At 40.1% G+C, this 20920-nt stretch overlaps 1 pseudogene across 1 annotated transcript; it reads left to right on the forward strand.

Moving 5' to 3' along the window:
• Window positions 1-8458: 8458 nt before the first annotated feature.
• Tex13c3 (TEX13 family member C3) lies at window positions 8459-10008 on the forward strand (annotated as a pseudogene). The gene is made up of 2 exons (XR_015646708.1): window positions 8459-9202; window positions 9867-10008. The product of XR_015646708.1 is annotated as a TEX13 family member C3 (transcript).
• The last annotated feature ends 10912 nt before the right edge of the window (window positions 10009-20920 follow it).

Genomic DNA, 20920 nt, shown 5'->3' on the forward strand with positions numbered 1-20920 from the left:
GCAAAGATTAAAACAGAGACTGAAGGAACACCCATTCAGAGCCTGCCCCACATGTGGCCCATACATATACAGCCACCCAATTAGACAAGATGGATGAAGCAAAGAAGTGCAGACCGACAGGAGCCGGATGTAGATCTCTCCTGAGAGACACAGCCAGAATACAGCAAACACAGAGGCGAATGCCAGCAGCAAACCACTGAACTGAGAATAGGTCCCCTGTTGAAGGAATCAGAGAAAGAACTGGAAGAGCTTGAAGGGGCTCGAGACCCCAAAAGTACAACAATGCCAAGCAACCAGAGCTTCCAGGGACTAAGCCACTACCTAAAGACTATACATGGACTGACCCTGGACTCTGACCCCATAGGTAGCAATGAATATCCTAGTAAGAGCACCAGTGGAAGGGGAAGCCCTGGGTCCTGCTAAGACTGAACCCCCAGTGAACTAGTCTATGGGGGGAGGGCGGCAATGGGGGGAGGGTTGGGAGGGGAACACCCATAAGGAAGGGGAGGGGGGAGGGGGATGTTTGCCCGGAAACTGGGAAAGGGAATAACACTCGAAATGTATATAAGAAATACTCAAGTTAATAAAAAAAATAAAAAAAGAAAAAGAAAAAATAAAAAAATAAAAAAAAGAAATACTCAAGTTAATAAAAAAAAGAAATGTAAATAAAAAATATCCAATAAAAGAAAAAAGTAAAAAAAAAAGAAAAAAGGAAAAACAAAAACAAAAAAGTGAATGGTGTTAAGGCCTTCGATCAGAGTGTTTTAATGGATCAAAATGTAGAAAAGCATTCTGTCCTAAGAATCTCACCTTGCTAAGACATATACAAAAAGGGGGGGAAAGAATAGAAAATAATATTTCAAGAAAATAGAATCCAAAAGGAATCAGGAATGTCTGTTCTAATGTGTGACAAAACAGATTTTAATCCAAAATTAACCAGAAGGGATAAAGTAGGTCGTTACATATTACTAAATCAGGTGTGTGTGTGTGTGTGTGTGTGTGTGTGTGTGTGTGTGTGTGTGTGTGTGTGTTTGATATTTGTGTGGCTTACAGGATGTGATTTGGGTAGTCACACAGTGGCTGTCTCCTGATGGAAAACCCAAGGGTAGTTGTTCAGCCCATGAGACTGGATGCCTGAGCACTTCCAATCTGTGGCTGAAGTCCTAGGGCCATCCTAGACAGCGACCTGTCTTCATCCTACATGGGGCTCCCAAAGAAGAAGGTTCTAATACCAGTGAGGAATCGTCTCAACAACAGAATAGATGACTTGTCAGCAGGAGTGAAGACAAGTAGGCAAAAGCTTCCTTCTTCCATGGCTTCCATGTTCTTTTATGTGGGCTGCCATCAGAAGGTGTGGCCCAGATTTGGGTGGGTTTTCTCACCTCAAATTATCTTTATCTAGGGTACATATCCCAACCTCAAATGATCCAGTCAAGACAATTCCCCCAGAGACATGGCTAGATGTTTGGGATTTAGTTGCTTACAGATGTGGCCAAGTTGACAACCAAAATTAGACATCACAGAGAGTAATGGTAAAAGCATTTGATGCCAAGCCTGATAATCTGAGTTCAATTCCTGGAACTCACATGGCAAAAGACTAACTTCCATAAATTTTCCTCAGACATCAACACTTCCGTGTTGTATTTGTATATGCATGTATGTGCAACATATATGTACTGTAATGTACTGTTCTCTCTCTCTCTCTCTCTCTCTCTCTCTCTCTCTCTCTCTCTCACACACACACACACACACACACACACACACACACACTTAAAAAATTAAGACACTGAAAAGTCTCAACATGTAAAGGTATTTGCTTTTGAGCTTGACAACCTGAGTTTGATCCCCAGAGCCCATGTGGTAAAAGAAATGGCCAACTCTGTAACTTTTCCTCTGATCTCCAAACACATACAAATATGTGTTTCAGTAAAAATAAAAAAAGTGGTGGAACCAGTTGCCAAGAGTACCCTGGCCGTCGAACTCTCTTGCTAGTTGTGGCTCCAGTGAGCCACTGGAGCTAGTGTTGGTTTATTCAGTGGCTCCACACTGCCCCCAAGTACTCTCTGACTTGCTATCCATAAGCCATTCTAAAGCAGCACCCTGTCAGGCCACCCTGCCCTCACTCACAGCTCTCTTGGCTGTTTTCCACCATGCCAGGCACACACATCCCAATTCTGTGGAGAGCCCAGTGCGTCTGGCCACCGTACAGTCTCCTGACCTCAATTAAGTCGCCACATGAAAGAACATATCACACAATATGATATGTTCTCTCTGATCCAATTGATAAGATATAATTTGTCCATCTAGACAAAATCCTGTACACACCCAGCCCTTAAGAATAGTCATAACAGGGCTGGAGAGATGGCTCAGTGGTTAAGAGCACTGACTGTTCTTCCAGAGGTCCTGAGTTCAATTCCCAGCACCCACATGGTGGCTCACAACCATCTGTAATGAGATCTGATGCCCTCTTCTGGTGTGTCTGAAGACAGCAACAGTGTACTCATATATAATAAATAAATAAATCTTAAAAAAAAGAATAGTCATAACAACCCGTAATATGTGCAGAGAGGAATCTTTTTTTTTTTTTTTGGTTCTTTTTTTCAGAGCTGGGGACCGAACCCAGGGCCTTGCGCTTCCTAGGCAAGTGCTCTACCACTGAGCTAAATCCCCAACCCCTGCAGAGAGGAATCTTAACATCTACCACCATGTTCTCTCAGCTCCCTCCTCCTCACTCCTGCCTACTCTGCCTCTCTAAATCTTTTCTCCTGTCCATCCTTCCTTCTCGTCCAATGACAGTCCTCATTCTACCCTATATCTGCCTTCACCTGCACAACAACAGCAACCTACACAAATGTGCACCAACATACAACTCAAACTAAAGAAATGCTATGTAAATATTTTCTAACTTAAAAAAAAACAAAAGAAAAGAAAATACAATTTACCAAAACCTTTGGTACACAGCTATAGCAACTCTAAAAGGAAGGTTTGTTCTTTTTTGTTTCGTTTTGTTTTGTTTTTTCATTTTTTATTGGATATTTTCTACATCTACATTTCAAATATTATCTCCCTGCCCCAGTGGTCCAGGGAAGACTTGATGCCCCAGTATAGGGGAATGTCAAGGCGGGGAGATGAGAGTGGGGTGGGTGGGTGAGGGAGCAATTTCAAAGAAGTGGGGGAGGGGGATGGGATAGCAGTTTCTGGAGGGGAAACTGGGAAAAAAGATAACATTTAAAATGTAAATTAAAAAATCTAATAAAAAAGAAAAGAAAAAAGGGTCCCAAGAACACACAATAGAGTCAGAGACACCCCCACTCCCACTGTAAGGAGTTCCACAAAAACACCAAGCTAATTCTTTCCAGTGCTTTGAGCTGGGATTGCAAGGCTATTTTGTTTCTTCCTAGACTCACTGCAGTTCAGAACACTGCCAAATCAATGTTGATGCCAGGTCATGCTTATCTGGCCCAAACTGTCTTTCCTATAGAAAAAGGAAACATAGTAAGCAAAAAATATCCTCTCCACTGCAAATAAATGAAGCAAACATTTTCATCACAAACTCTACAAGCAGAAATATAAAGTCATGCGCAGAGATGGACCAAAAGCAAAATCTGCTTCCTTATGCAAACTAAATTGTGAGATCTGTCCATCTAATCTCAGTGTCTCAGTTTGGGCTGCTGTAACAAAGCTTCCCAGAAAGACATTTCTCTCTCCCAGTTCTCCAATAGGGGAAGGAAATTTCTGTTTCAGGTTTCTTTCTCAAAAGGGCAGTGATTCCCATAGTGATAACCTCACATTCATGACCTCATAGAAACCAAATTTTCTTCAAGGACACCAACTCCAGCTACTATATGTATGAAAAATTATGCCTAATAAATATTTATGTTAAATTCTCTAATAGAGTTAGATTATGTTAAAAAGCTGTAGGTTCATATGTATCCAGTGGTCACATATGTTTTCCCAGGCTATTTTCTTTGTGAGCTCTGGAAATAAAATTATTTCAGAGAAAAAGAGTAAAGAACTCTCAAATAAATATCCTATTGGTATGCCCCAAGATCTTAAAAAGTAAGTATAATACAAACCCCGAAGAAGTAGACAGCAAAAAAATAAAGATCAACACAGAAATAAAATAGAGGCTAGGAATAATACATAGGCTCAATCAAACAAAAAACTATCTCTTAAGAGAAAAAAAGACTGGAAAACCCCTAGCCAAATTAAGTCCCCCCACAAAAAAACTGAATTAATAAAATTAGAGAAGAAATGGTTATTGTTATAACAGAAATCTAGAGACTCGTTGGAAAATTTCTATTCCAAAAATCTAGACTAGAAGAAATGGACAAATTCCTAAACACCTATGACATACTGAAGCTAAGTCAAGATGATTTGAACAACTTAAACATGCCGAAAATAAAAACAGGATTAAAGAACCAATAAAAGTCCTCTAAACAAAGTAAATATTTACTGGACAGATTCACTGCAAGATTCTGTCAAACCATTAAAAAGCCAAGACCAATGTTTCTCAACCTGTTCCATAAAATACAAAGTCAATGAATACTATATAACACATTCTGCAAAACCACACTAAATAGAGACACACACAAAAAAAGAGAAAGGCATAGACTAATTTTCCTAATGAATATAGATACAAAGATTCTCAATACAAGTTTCATAATCTGTATCCCAGAATACATTAATAAGATCATACGCCATGGGTGAACTGTTTTCATTCCAGGAATGCAAGTTTGATTTAAAATAAACAAGAAAGAAGTGTAATACAGTATACAAACAGAATTAATGGCAGGAACTATGTGATAATCTCATCTAACGTGCCAAAGATCTTCAAGAAAACTTGGCATCCCTTCCTTCATGATAAAAGCCCTAAGACAACCAAGGAATGGAGGGAATATACTTCAAAATAATGAGGACAAAGTTATGTGATCATCCTGTACCCAACAATTTACTAAATGGCAACAAAACTATCATCATTGTTATATTACACTCATGTTTTGTTTGTATTATACTTGTTTTCTAAGACCTTGGGCTACATCAATAGGATACTTATTTGAGAGTTCTTTACTTTGTTCACTATTAAATCATTTTATTTCCAGAACGGATAAAGATTGTTATCAAAGTAATAGGATACAAATCAACCTGCACCATACAACAATGAATTTGGCAAGAAAAAAATAATGGGTGGGAAATGCCATTTACAATAGCTTCAAAATAAATATCTGTTAGGTGGTGGTGGCACAACCTTTAATCCCAGCACTTGTGAGGTAGAAGCAGGTAAATTTCTGAGTTTGAGGCCAACCTGATCTTCAGAGCAAGTTCCAGGATATTCAGGACTACACAGTGAAACCTTGTCTTGAAAAACCAAAGATACATAGATAGATAGATAGATAGATAGATAGATAGATAGATAGATAGATAGATAGATACAGAGAGGGGGGGGGGAAACACATACTAATAAACTTAGCCAGAGGTAAAAGACCTCTACAATGGAGATATGAACACAATGAAAAAAATAAACTTAAGAGGACACCAGAAGATAAAACCTCCCATACTTATGGATTGACAGAACTTCTGTTGTGAAAATGGCTGTATTACTTAAAGCGACCTACAAGTTCAATGTAATCTCTATCAAAATATCAGTGACATTCTTTAAGGAATGGATGAAAACAATTCATATGGGACCAAAGAAAGAGCCTGCATAATTCTAAGTACAATGAATGATGCAGAAAGTATCATCATACCTGATCTCAAATTATATCACAGAGAGAGATTCATTTGTGGGTATAAGTACTTGAAGTACAAGACTAGCAACCTGAGTTTGGATCCCTGGAACCCAAATAAAAGCTAAACACAGCTGTCCTCTGATCCCCACACAATGGAGAAGAAAGCCCAGTGATGATGAATATCTAGACTAGAGAGCCACAATATTAAGCAGCCAAAAGAAATCATCCAATCTTTATAAGCACTGATGAACTGAATAGAGAGCTCTCAAAAGAAAAATGCTAATAGCCAATAAATACTTGAAAAAATCTTGTCCTCATTAGTCATCATGAAAATGCAATTTAAAACTACTTTGAGATTCCTTCTCACCCCAGTCAGAAAGGCTGTCATCAAGAAAACTAATGAAAAAGGCTGGCAAGGATGTTGCATAAGAGGAATTCTTATACACTGTTGGTGGGGATGTAAACTTGTGAAGCTACTATGGAAATCAGCGTGCAAGCTCCTCCAAAAAAAAAAAAAAACTAAAAATAGAGCTACCACATGACCCAGTCATACCACTCTTGGGAATATGCCTGAAGGACTCTAAGTCAACATATATGTAAAGATGCTTGGTGCTGTATTCACAGTAGCTAAGAAATGCAAGCAGTCTATATTTCCATCAACAGATAAAATAAACACAAATAAAAATAAGTAAATAGAGGAAGTATGGGGCATAAACACATTGGAATTTTGTTCAGCTAGAACGAAAAGTGAAATCATGGCTTTTGCAAGAACATAAATTATACAAGTCAGAAAGACAAGTCTCATAGGTCTCCTCTCATATGTAGAACTTAGATTTAAAGTCATATCTAGGTGTAGATATGCATGTGTAAGAAACTACAGGCGGCCTTAAGTGGGGGAAAGAGCAATGGAATACACGTGACATGAAAGCACAAGTGTGAACCATTTGAAAGGAGAGGAAAAGTAGCCAGAGAAAAGGAGGAAACACTAGGAGGCAGTTAGGAAGGGGGATGCAACAGAACAAACTGCAATGACTATTTGCGAAGAGGAAGGACACACGGAGGTAGTGTCTGTGTCCAAGAGAAGTGACTATACTAAAATACACACACACACACACACACACACACACACACACACACACACACACACAGAGCTGTGGGCTCCACCACAGCTGGCCCTGGAGTTCATTATTTTGTACAATTGATATATGCTAATAAAATGCCAAAAGATGCACCAACGAGATGCTTAGCAGGTAAGGGTGCCCACTAACAAGTTTGATGACCTGAGTGCAATTCAAGGTCCCCATATAAAAGGATGGAATTGACTTTGGAAAGTTTTCTGCTGGCCTCTACATGCATGTGATAGTACATGTAGGCAAATGATCAAAAAACACACATGCAAACTAAATAAAGTGACTTTTTAATGCCAAAAGCATGGCTGGGTAGATGGTTCAGCAGTTACGAGCAGTTTCCAGCACCCATCTGTCACTGTCACAACCTACTGTAACTCCAGCTCTAAGGGATCTGTTGCCCTCTTTGGTCTCTGTAGGCAACTTACATATAAGCACATACACTCCACAAAGACATACATGCATATGCATAATTCTTATTTTAAAATTGTTATTTTAAAAAACTTTCTGCAAACAAAAGTTTTGCTTGCATGTATGCTTGTGTACCATATGCACGCCTGGTGTCTAGGGAAGCCACAGACAGGTTGGGTTCCCTGAACTGGAGTGATACGATTGGGAGCCACCATGTGAATGCTGAGAATCAAGCCCAGGTCCTCTGGAAGAGCAGCCAGTACTCTTAACTGCTGAGTCATTCCTCCAGCCACACCTAACCACACATAGTTATAAAACAAATATAAACCTTTTTAAAAGGTCAAAAGAACACCTAAGCCAATGTGGAATCCCAAAGAAGGCATAGTCTTCTAATATCCTAAAATATCCTAAAAATATCCTAAAATCCCGGAGGAAAGTCATCAGGGGTGCAAACCAATAAGCCTGGCACAGGGGAGGATCAGTAGTGAGTTCAAGGCCAAACTGCGATACATAGCAAAGACCTGTCTTGACAAATAGGACACACAGATAAACAAAGATGAAAACCTGAGAAGATAGAATAGAGATTTCTGGCATCTAGAACAACGTTAGGTATTTAAAAGGAAAACTGGGAGGGAGTTCTGTCACTCACTTTGATTTAAGGAACTTAGTACTGCATAAAAACTTTGATCCAGAAATATGGGCTCTACACAGAGATATGACCTTTAAAAAGAAATGGAAGATAGAAAGAGGGGGAAGAGGAGGGGGAGGAAGGAAGGAAGGAAGGAAGGAAGGAAGGAGGGAGGGAGGGAGGGAGGGAGGGAGGGAGGGAGGGAGGGAGGGAGGGAGGGAGGGGAGGGAAGAAGAGAGGAGGAACGGAAGAAAAAGGAGGAGGAGGATGGGGAAGAGGGAGGTGGAGGAGGGGGAAAGGGGAGAAAGAGAAAAAAAATTCATGCCAGGTAGAATGCAGATAGAGTGCTACTTTTCAGAAACTCTCAGGAAACTACGGGCTCACTGCTGTTCCTAGGACAGTTGGACTACCATGGTGTACTTTAAAGATCAGACACTCAACTTGCCAGGCAAGCAAGAAATATCTCTTCCACTGCATTTTGGTTCAAGCAGGCCATGCTGCAGGTCTCATAGCCCATGTCTATGACGTGGCATGTTAATCTCCTGTGTGGGAGGAGTTGGTGTGAGTGGCCCGGTGACTTCAGGGCTTCAGTGTAAGGAGGGGGAGGAAGGAGGGAGGCACTACGACCAAGGACTGGATAAGGCACTGAGTTGACGCGCGAGCCAATTGCATTCCACTACTTAGAACCGGTTTGACCATGGCCTTGGATACTGATGACCCAAAGAGTGGTTTCCGCCACAGCGAAGTGGTTCTGTTCATCAATGAAGAGGTGACAAGGAATGGCGGTGGCCCTGGCTTCTACCTGACCTTCCGTTCACGGCCCTGGAAGGATATAGAAGATGGCCTGAAGTCTGTCGTGATTGATACCCATGTACCGCGCTCCATCAAGAGAGCCTGTGCCTGGAGTGCTCTGGCCCTGGGTGTGAGGGTGGCTGTGAGGCAACAAGAAAAGCAGTTACGGCGCGTTCAGCAGCTGCACGATCAGGTAGAAGAGCATGAGGCAGCCACCTGGACTTTGGCCACAGACCTGCAACGACTGCGTGAGGAACGCGATGAAGTGGTCTCTGAGCTTCTCAGTGCAAAAAACAACCTGAAGCAAGTGGTGCTTGAGCGTGATATGTTGCAAAGGAAGCTAGTTGAATTCGAGCTGTCACAGCAACTCCTCGCCGAGTCACAAGATGCTGATTATCCAGGCACTCCACCAAGGCCCCTCATTGTCAACAAAAGCAAAGAGGCTCTTGACAAAGGCTTGCAGAATGGGCAGAACGCAGTGTCCCCGAAGTAAGCCCAGATGGCATCCCTAACAGGTATGCTAAGATCCCCTAGTCCTTGAGCTGAGGCCCCACAGCCACCTCTATCAGTGTTCTGTAAGTCGTCGTTCCCAATGGCATTCTCCTTTCCCAGCCAGAGTAATCTCAGAAGGGAAAGGAGGATCTCTATCCATGAACCCTCTTGCTGCCGCTGGATCCCTGTGCCCGGGCCTGAGAAACCGAATTCATGGACAAAAACTAGATAAAACCAGGGGAGCTGGGAGGCTTTAACCCCGAACAAGGTTCTCACTGAATTTAGGGAGGGAGAAAATCATTTCCTGGGATCTCTTTCCTATGTTTTGCTTTTATTTACATCATAGAATTTTTGAAACTTCAAGTAAAAGCATTTCACTATTCTATTCCCTCCCCTCCCCTCCTCTCCCCCTCCCTCTCTCTCCCTCTCTCTCTCTCTCTCTCTCTCTCTCTCTCTCTCTCTCTCTCTCTCTCTCTCTCTCTCTCTCTCTCTCTCTCTCTCTCTCTCTCTCTTTTAGTACTCTCCTTAACTTCCTTCTTGCATAACACCAGATCTTCTGTAGGGCATAGCTATGCTTTTAAAATGTAAGGTACAATGTGTTGTGGATACAGTGTTTTTTCTTTGAGAATGCTATTGCTTTAATTTGTTTTTATAACATTCACTGGTGCTATTCTTTGTGTCTCTAAGTTCTAGATGCTTTTCATGGGGCTGAAGAATTCCCAGCTTCCAGTGCGTGAATCTTCGTGAAATAACTTTCAAAAACAATCTCCGCCTCAGTAAAACCTCAGCTAGTTGCTGCTACCAAAGAAATAAATGTGAATTGTCGAAATGTCTGAGTATATATTTTAGGGGAGAAAAGCATATAGATTTTGACACCGCGGAGTTCAAAGGGAATCACAGGCAAATGTAAAATTTTAGAGATCATCACAAGTTCATTGAATTGCATTCATTAGTCCACTGAATGGGTACTGATAAATTCACATACGATAGAAACTACAATTGTGTTATCCAGTATGCACATTATAATCCCTTTGGGTAAGGTTGGTTAGGTAACAATAGGGAACATAATTTCAGACACAGTGTGGCTCATGGTGTCCTTTGTCCTGCGTGAAATGCAACCTTTGGACAAACTCAATTGAAAAAAGAAATCAAGAGACATTTCTGTAATTTGGGGTGGCAACATTAAGACTTTTATATGGGAACACTAAAGAGCAAAATAGCCTTGCTAAAATTTCATGTCTCCCTTTTTTAAGGGATTAACTTGATAACTGAAAATTTTAGAGAGCTGTAGTATTAATAGCACATTTGATAAGTTTCATGTAACTAATAAAACAAATAGTTACTGACTGCTTGGGTTTGCTAGGAGTTGGAACTCCATGCTCTATTAACTGATATACATCATAATCTTTCTTGGTTAGGATAGCTAGATGACAAGAATTAGCATAATTGGGAATACAAATTAGATCAGAAATGTTTTCTCTGTCATGGTATAATGTGGTCCTGAGTAAACCAATAGAAAGATTATCTGGATCCATTTTTGCAATCAGTTTTGGGGACAGCATGAAATAGATCTTCATGGACAGATTTCAGTGATCAAACTGTTTTGTTGTCTTCCTCTCAAGTTAGACAGATATGAGCAGTGGCAAAGACCAGGAAGGTGGTCTCATGAAAACGCAGGTAGGATTTTCCTCTCTTGAGGGTCATAGATATTTTCATGGCTTTCCAATCAGCCTAGCAGAGAAGATCACTGGGTTGTCTTGAAGAAAGTATTTAGACTAGTGTTGGCTCTTCACAACCCTGAACTGCCCCCATCCCAAGCCCCTGTCCTGTCAGAAGTGGATGAAGAACATCAGGGTCACCACAGCAATCCACATGGATGGTGCCTCCTTGTGGGATTAATTAAGTTTTAAGTAGAACTGATGTGTGTGGAGCATGCTTGTGGACTCCTCTACCAGAAGGTGTGGGATTTGCATGCGTTCTATTCCTCTGAATCAGTGGCTGCAAGGCATGAAGGAGCCAGAATGGAGCTGGACCTGAGAGGTCCACAAGTGTTCATGAGTTCCGGGAAGGATCCTGCCCAGCTAACCAGGAGCCACTTCTGTCAGAGTGTTTGTGTTAATTAGTAATAGAGAGTACACTTGCCTGGTATGTGTTCTGGGTAGATTGTATTTCAGAGATTTGTTAGAGGTGGTGGATCCCGTCTTCTCTGTCCTTTCACCCCAACTAGATAAAGTTCAGTTTCATTTCCTATTGGAATGCTGCTCCTCTTGTGATGATTACCAAGGATTGGAGGCACCTCTGTGGGGCCTTCAATCCATTGTTTTCCCAGCTACCCTCACTATCTGGTACCTTGAGAATGGGCATATCTGTTCCTGAGCTAGGAGACGTAGGTACTTCTGCCCTGATATCTGGGGACTAAGATCCCTTTGTAGGACAAGAAGTCATTTTCCTGAGGTTCTCTATGTGTAATGGTTTGTACATGCTCAGCCCAGGGAGTGGCACGATTAGAAGGTGTGGCCCTGTTGGAATAGGTGTGTCACAGTGAGTGTGAGCTATAAGACCCTCATCCTAGCTGCCTGGAAGACAGTATTCTGCTAGCAGCCTTCAAATGAAGATGTAGATCTCTCAGCTCCTCCTGCACCATGCCTGCCTGGATGCTGCCATGTTCCTGCCTTGATGATAATGGACTGAACTCCTTCTGAGCCTGTAAGCCAGCCCCAATCAAATGTCTTTATAAGAGTTGCTTTAGTCAGCCCAATTAAATGTTCTTTATAAGACTTGCATTGGTCATAGTGTCTGTTCATAGCAGTAAAACCCTAACTAAGACACTGTGGTTCCCTAATATACTGTAAATGGAAATATCTCTTGCTTTTCTGCCCTGCAAGACTTTGTCCCCAAACTCACACATATAATTTTTCTTTCTTTCCTTTTTTCCATCTTTCCATTCTCCTCCTTCATCTCTCTTTCCTGTCATTCTCCCTCTCTCTCCCTCCCCTCTCTCTCTCTCTCTCTCTCTCTCTCTCTCTCTCTCTCTCTCTCTCTCTCTCTCTCTCCCCCCCCCCCACCTATTTGTCTGTCCATTAAGCTGTCTCTGTAGCCAAGTCTGGTCTTGAAATCACTAGGCAACTGATGATCCGTCAGAGCCTCTGGCCTTCACCTCTTGAGTGTTGGGATTATATATGTGGTTCACTAGTCCTGGGTTGTGTGAAGCTGAGGACTGTCACTCGGAGCCTTGTGCACCTTAGGTTCCAATGGAACTACATCCTCAACTCTCTCCTACATATAAGCTTACCAAAGGTGCTTATGATTCTGGAAAACAGCTAGACTATAGACTAGTCACAAGAGAAAAATTCCATGAGGTTTAGCAAGGCTGACTACCTACTAGATACTGGGATAGGAAAAGGGGGAAATAACAAAAGTGACTCTGCCTCAGCAGCAATCTTATACCCCAGATTTGTGATTAGTTATAGTCTAAAATGCTAGAAAGGAGTCCACAAGGGCTATTAATCCCATATCTAGACTGTCTGGATTGGGGCAAAGTTCATAATATTCTTGAATACCCTTACCTCCATGGAAAATAGGAAAGACAAAATGATGAGACTTGGGAGTGTCATGGTCCTTTTTAGTGTGGACCAATATCATCAAGGTTACTGGATGATTTATTTATTGTTAATTCTCAAGTACTAACTCCTACATGTTGACTCCAGATGTTCTGGATGTGACACCTAGTAGGCATGTCAGATGCATGCCGAAATTTGTCTTAATCCACAGCTTAATGTAGACACATTGTCCTAGAGCTCATAGCTGCTGCTCCATCAAAGCAGACCTTTCCATTTATACTCTGAAGCACACCAAAATATCTGTAGGTCTCTACAGATTAATGTAATTACCTAATATTATAGGGATCTTTTCACATCAAAGTTGCTGGAATCTTTGACTAGATTCATTTACAATGGTTCCCAAGTCCCTCTTCTTCATCCTAGTCTGGACACATGAGGTAAAGATAGTAAGAATGTTTTTACCAATGGGAGCTGGACTATGAAGCCAAAGAATTGGGCTCAAAAGGCTACTACTGTGCTCTGCAACCTCAAACATGTTACTGAATATTTCCAAGTCTCCTTAAGTGTTGGCTCCTCCATCTACCATGTGGGCTGTTCTTTGTAACAATGTGGTAATGGTCTAGAGGAATAGCAACTAAGGACCTATTCATATTATTGAGCGCTTACTATCTGAGACCTTGTGGTTATTATCCTGTTGGTGGCTGCCAAGGTGAGGATGTTGTTTATCCCTCCCTGAAAGGTTTATGTGTTGGACACTTGCTTCCACAGGGCTGAGAAGTGGTAGGACCTTTAAGTGGTAAGTCCTACTTGGTGGTTCCTAAGATATTGGGAGCACTCCACAGGAGTAAACACTCTTCTCCTGGAGTGACTTCTGAGGAGAGCACATTGTAAAAGCATGGGTGTGAGTACTGAAAAACATTTTTTTACTTCCTGTCTCAAGATGTAATTTCTACTTATTCACATGCCCTGCCAGGTGATGCGACCAATAAGACCCTTAATAGAGTTGACCAGATGCTATTGCCATACTTTTGGATCTCCGAAAATGAGAGACAAATAAACCTCTTTCTTTCACCATTTTTCATTTATTTTTTGAAATTATATAATTTCTCCCTTCTCTTTCCTCCCACTGTACCCTGCAATAATACCCTAGTACTCTTCCAAATCCATGTCCTCTTTTTTCATTAATAGTTGTTATACACATATATGGATATGAATATACATATATTTCTAAATATAACCCTTTCCGTCTGTATAATGTTACTCCAATGTATTTTTTAGGGCTGATCATTTGGTATTGGATAACCAATTAGCATGCTGTTCCCCAAAGAAGACTCTTTCTACCACTTTTAGTATTCTTTGGTTTCCTGTAGTTCTTTGTGTAGGGTTGAGACCTCCTGGGATTTAACCAATTGACAATGACATGTATATTGTTGTCCTTGTTCAGCTCGTGTCATGGTAGTGAGACTTCATGGGTATAGCTTCTGGCATCCCTAGGAAACAATCTCACAGCAAATCCCTGATCCTCTGGCTCAAAATCTTCTCACATCCTCATGTACAATGTTCCATGCACCTTAAGTACAGTAGTATTTTGTAGATATATCCACTGGGACTGTGTTCCACAGCTCTGTATTTTGATTGGTTGTGGTCTTCTGGGATTGTCTCTTGTGTTGCAAAGCTTCCTTGATGAAGGGTGAGGACTACACCTATTTGTGGGTATAATTAGGGATTATGCTGTTTAGTAAAGTGGTGATTGTAGGTTCTCCTCTAAGATCCAAGACTTCCCTAGCCTTGAGTTGTTGGCTAGATTTTCAGTACCAGGCATGGCATCTCTCTTGTTAATTAGGTCTTGAGTCCAGTTAGAGAGCTGTTGATTACCAGCAAAGTATGTATGCCACTTTTGCACAATTAGAGTTATTTGGACCTTGCTCGTTGTTATCGTGGCTCATAGGCATCCTAGCTAACAAAGTAGGTACATTGGTTATTTCCTTCCTTTGGAAGCTTGCATAGTGCTTTCTAGTACCGTGAGAGCTAGTCCTCAAGGGAGAGGCATTCAGGTCAGATCCAGCTCAGGGATCTCCGAGCCCTGTGTCTGAAATGCACACTCTCTTCAGCAATAGGGACTTATTTTCCACCTCTTTGAGGCAACCAAGGGCAATAGCAATAGGCTGCTTATACAACAAGTGTCTGAGACAACCCTGACCAACCACTCAAAAGACAGTTTCTCATGTCCAGTGTTCAATTTCATTCCATTGGTCACCATGTCAGTTTTATGTCATTACTATATTGTTTTTATTACTATGGCTATTTGTAATCTATCGTGAACTCTGGAGTGATAATCACTCCAAGATTGATCTTTTTTGTTTGGGATTGTTTTTGGATGTCCCAAGGCTTTTGTAGGTCCATATGAATTTTGGGATAGTTTTTTTCTATTTCTGTGAAGAATTAGATAGGAATTTTGATTGATATTACATTGGATCTCTAAATAGTTTTTGGTAAAATGGTTGTTTTCACATAGACTCCTTCACTTCCTTGGGTTGGTTTATTCCGACATATTTTCTTTTCTCTGAGGCTAATAGTGAATGGAGACATGTCCATGTTGTTTCTCTGTGTATTTGTTAGTGGTATACCAAAAAAGCTGTTGATTTGTGCAAGGTGCTGTATCCTGTCAGATTGCTGAATTTGTTTATCATTTACAGAAGTTTTCTGGTAGAATTCTTGGGATTTCTATAGTATTGTGTCATTTGCAAAGAGGGATAGTTGGACTTCTTTCCTCATTTATATCCCTTTAATTTCCCATTCTTGCCTTGCTGCTCTAGCCAGTAAGTACTTCCAGCACGATATTGAAAAATAATGGATATTGGATAGTCTTGCCTCATTCATGAATCCAGTGGGATTGCTTCAAGCTTTTCTCTATTTAGCATGCTGGCTATGGGTTTCTCATATATAGCTTTTATTATCTTGAGGCATGTTCCATCTATCCCTATATTCTCTTGGACTTGAATCATGAAAGAATGTTGGATTTTGTCAAAGCCTTGTGTGTATCTATTGAATTTATCATGTGATTTTTACTTTTAAGTTGATTTATGTGGTATATTGCATTTATTGACCTGTATATGCTGAACCATCCCTGTATTTCAAGGATAAAGTCAAATTGGTCATGGACCTAATAATTTTATATATGTCTATATTCTGTTTGCAAGTATTTCCTGAGCATGTTTTTAGTCAACGTTCATCAAGGATACTGGCCTGTGGTTTTCTAGTTTTGTTTTGTGTTTACCTAGTTTGGGTATTACTGATGATGGCTCTGTAGAAGTTTGAGATCTTCCTGTCTGCCTTTCTTCTTCTCCTTATCCTCCTTTGTATAGTTTAAGGATTGGCTATATATCTTCTTTGAAAGTCTGGTAGGAGTCTGCTCTGAATTCTCTTACCCTGAACTTTTTTTAGCCTGGAAGGGACAAGTGGTTGTTGTTTTTGTTGTCATTTCAATCTCCTCACTTGTTATAGGTCTGTTTAAGTTGCTGAGTTCTTTTTGGTTTAATTTTGGTGGTTTGGCTGAATCTAAAAACTTCATTTATTTCCTTTAGGTTTTAATGGCATATAGGTAGTCTATTTAAAAATATTCCTTGGGAGCTGGAGAGATGGCTCAGTGGTTAAGAGCCCTGAGTTCTCTTCCAGAGGTCCTGAGTTCAATTCCCAGCAACCACATGGTGGCTCACAACCATCTGTAATGAGATCTGATGCACTCTTCTAGTGTGTCTGAAGACAGCTACAGTGTACTCATATACATAAAATAAATCTTTAAAAAATATTCCTTTATAATACTGAGTTTATTCAGTATATGTTGTTTCCCTGTTCATTTCTGATTCTGTTAATGTGGGTCCTCTCTTTTTCTTTTGGCTAGTTGGGAAATGGGTCTGTCAAGCTTTTTTATTGCCAAGAACCAGCCTCAGCTTGGAGAGGGGTTCTAAGGGAGGGTTGTTTGAGAGTGACAACTTGAAATGAAAATGGTGAGTACAAGCTGACAGCTTATGTTCTATTTGAGACAGCTTTCTCTGGAAATCCCCAAACAGCTCATCCAGATAGCTCAGCTCTCACAGACCAAAACACAATCTTTTATTTACATATCAGTTCAATCATCCACCCAATTTCTCTTTATTCCATGAATCAGCATCCCCTGACCCTAGCCCCCCTGATTCTTCAATAAGTTTAGGTAGATAGAATTCTGTCTTAAAAATTACCATTCCCAATATGCCTGGGCCTGGACCTAAACTGGGTCTGTCCCAAGCTGACCTTAAACTCAGGAATCTGCCTACCTTTGTAAGCACAAACAATAAACTTAGCTGGGTGGGATCTTGCTGTGCCATCACCACTCCCCAAATCTCTTTATCTTCTTACTTGATAAAGTAAGAAGATAAGCTGGCTCATAGTGCACCTGCTTCTGTTCTTTTAGGTCCATGAAGGCCCTCATATAGTTTATATTGCATCCTTATATTTTACATAGTTGAGAAATTACATATTTTTGAACTAATGTTTTCAGAGTTCTTTCCCATAGCCTGAAGGTCACAGTGTTTATCATTTTTGCTAAGGACATAGACATACCCTCATCTCTCAGACTCATGCCATTTCTAATTATCATGGAGTCATTAACCTTGGCAAAGAGGACATACCCCAGAAGGAGGAACATAAAGTAAAAGACACAAACAAAACTTATGCCTTGCAACAGCCAACACTCATGGAGGCCCACACCCTGATTGCTCTGCTCCAGGGGCAGGAAACTATGTCACACTGTTCCTTCAACATGGGCATGCTGGACTTGGCAGTTTACCTTCTCAAAGAACCAGCTCTTATATTTGTTTTAAAAAATGGTATTGTTCAGCAAATACAGAGGCGAATGCCAGCAGCAAACCACTGAACTGAGAATAGGACCCCCGTTGAAGGAATCAAAGAACTCGAAGATATTGAAGGGGCTCGAGACCCCATATGTACAACAATGCTAAGCAACCAGAGCTTCCAGGGACTAAGCCACTACCTAAAGACTATACATGGACTGACCCTGGACTCTGACCCCATAGGTAGCAATGAATATTCTAGTAAGAGCACCAGTGGAAGGGGAAGTCCTTGGTCCTGCTAAGACTGAACCCCCAGTGAACTAGACTGGTGGGGGGAGGGGGACAATGGGGGGAGGATGGGGAGGGGAACACCCATAAGGAAGGGGAGGGGGAGGGATTAGGGGGATGTTGGCCCGGAAACCGGGAAAGGGAGTAACACTCGAAATGTAAATAAGAAACACTCAAGTTAATAAAAAAAAATGGTATTGTTTTTCCTGTTTCTGTTACACTAATAACTACTCTGATTTTCACTATCTTTGCCATTAACTGGGTATGGATTTGTTCTTGTTCTTCTAAAAGTTCCAGTTGCATCACCACATCATTTATTTGTGTTCTTTCCTTTTTTTGTTCGTTTAATGTAGGAACTTAGAACTATAAATTTCCCTCATAGACAAGAGATTTTTTGTGCTATGTTTTCATTTTCATTTAGTTACAGGAAGCTTTTTCAATTTCTTTATTGATTTATTCTTTGGCCCATTCATCATTCAGTAGTGAGTTGTTTAATACATTTGGGTAGAATATCCTATGGATATCTGTTAAGTCTATGTGATGTATAATGTCAATTAATTCTGATGTCTATTTTTTCCAAATGACCTATTTATTGGAAAAAGTGGAGTATTAAAATCACCTACTATTAATGGATTGTTGTTAATCTCTTTGGTGGATGTTTAGGATAGTAATGTCTTCTGTGTTAACTGTTCACTTGATTAGAATGAAGTATACCTCTTTATCTCTTGCGATTAGTTTTAGTTTGATGTCTATTTTGTCAGAGTAGGCTATTGATGTATGCTTGCTTCCTGGTCTCATTTGTTTGGAATATTTTTGTCCATTCTTTTATTCTAAGACAGTGTCTATCTTTAATGCTGTGTTTCTTACAGAGAACACATAAATGAATTTTGTGTCTTGATCCATTAGTCAGCCTTTGTCATTTAATTGGGAAATTGAGGCTATTGATATTTGAATTTGTTATTGAAATGTGTGTGTTAATTATGTTCATCCTGTTGATTTTTGGCACTGTGTTCTCAGTGATACTTTGTGCTTTCATGCTTATGGCTCATTATTTCTTCCCATAATTTATCTGCTCTGTTCATTTTCTCTTCAGTGAGAAATAATAATACTTGTATTTTCTTTATGTTTGGCTTGCTGAATATAAAAAAACTTTTAAAGTATGTTTATGTTTGAAAAGTTTTTCTGTCTCCATCAGTATTGGAAGATAGTTTTAACGAGTATATTAATCTACATAGTCTTTAAGGACTGGGAATGCATTGCTCCAGGCTCTTCTGGTTTTCAAAGTTGCCACTGAGAAATCAACTGTGTTCTGATGAGTTTTCTTTTATATGTGTTACATTTACTCTTCTCTTTCAGATTTCAATACATTTTCTGTTATGTAGAGTTTGTGTTTTAACTATGATATGCTATGAGGATGTAGATATTTTCTTATCAAGTCTTTTAATGTTCATTATACTTCTTATATCTATATAGTTGTATCTTTCCTTAGTTTAGGAAGTTTTTTCTATGATCTTGTTGAAGAACCGATCCATCCTATTAAACTTAGGATTCTTTTCCCTCATCTATGCCTATAATTCAAAGATTGTTTTTTTCCTTTCATGGCATCCCACATTTCCTGTGTGTTCCTTTCTTATGGTGTTTTAAATTGTTTATATTCCATGCTTATTTGGTCTAGACCCTCTTATTGATCTTCATGTCCTAACATTGTATTTTCTATGTCCTATTTGTAAGGCTTTCCTTCCAATTTCCTCGTTGAATTCATTTGGGATTTTCAATTACATCTTTCAGTGTTTCCATCTCCTCACTGAATTCTATTCTCAAGTCCTGTATTGTCTTTGTCATTTCCATTAGTCTTATGATTGTTTTTCTAGGTATCACTCAGACATTTATATTCCCTAAGCTATTTCTCCTTAATTTCCTTGAACTATTCCTTTCTGTCTTCTTTAAACTCCTTAAGTTCTTTGATGAAGTTTACAATTGTTCTTTTAAATACTATGCCCTGGGTTCATCAAGAAAATTGTTCACTTGGCAAACACTTCTACAAGACTGGCTTGATATTTCATACTGTTGGTATTTTCATGATGAAATCTTGGCACATGGACTTCTTTTGTTAGTTTTCATTCTGATAATAGCAGAGCAGGTTGGGGCAGAAGAGAGGAAATATAGGCAAGTTAGGCCTAGAAGTTGGATGACTTAGATGGAATAAAGTCAGGTGGACAGAGGGGACTGGACTGGTGTACATGATGTGCTTCCTGGTCCAATCCTGGAGTGTAGGGGTAGATCTGGGAAGGGCCTGTGATTTGGAGAGGATCTTGGCCAAAGCCTAGAGGTCATTTGTGGTGTAGGCAGGGGAGCCAGACTAAGCTCATGAGCTCAGTACCATGTGACTAGATGAAATCAACAACAAAAAAGAAAGGAACTCTTCTTGTTAAAAGTGCTGTGAGATGGGGCAGAAGTCAAGGCCTTGTCCTTTCATGGAGGTAGGGTGTTATTTATGTGCAGAAGAGAAAGCCAAGGAGAATCAAAACCCACTCTGAGGAAATTATTTTCCCAAGGCCTTTCTCATTATCAAAGCAAATCTAAATTGAACAGCTCAAAGTAATGAAAGCAATTCATAACCCAAAAGCCAGAAGCAAGGTATTTATAGTTTGATCTATTTACTTTATATGTATAAACACATACGTTTTTATAAACATGCGTAGAAACTATGGGAAATTTTTGTAGGCTCCATAGTTTTAGAATCAGTGGTCCCAGCATGAGGGAAGATCCAGGGACAGGAAGGATGTTTGGAGGGGTAGAGGAGTGGTGAACAGGAAGAGAGATTTACTTACCAAAAGAAAATGGGACATAGTTTTGAGAATCAATCTTATATATCTGCAGATAGCACTGAATTTGTTATGTAGCCAAAGATGACCTTGAGCTTCTGGTATCCCTGCCTCCAGTGCCTTAGTTACTATAACACAGACATGCAGTTCTGGGGATCAAACTGTGTTTCATACCTGCTAAGCAAGCACCCTACACATCTTCAACCTATTATTATTCCTTAACAGACATAATCATATTG

This window comes from Rattus norvegicus, chromosome X, assembly GCF_021556685.1.
Source record: "Rattus norvegicus strain SHRSP/BbbUtx chromosome X, alternate assembly SHRSP_T2T, whole genome shotgun sequence".
In the NCBI taxonomy this organism is placed as follows: domain Eukaryota; kingdom Metazoa; phylum Chordata; class Mammalia; order Rodentia; family Muridae; genus Rattus; species Rattus norvegicus.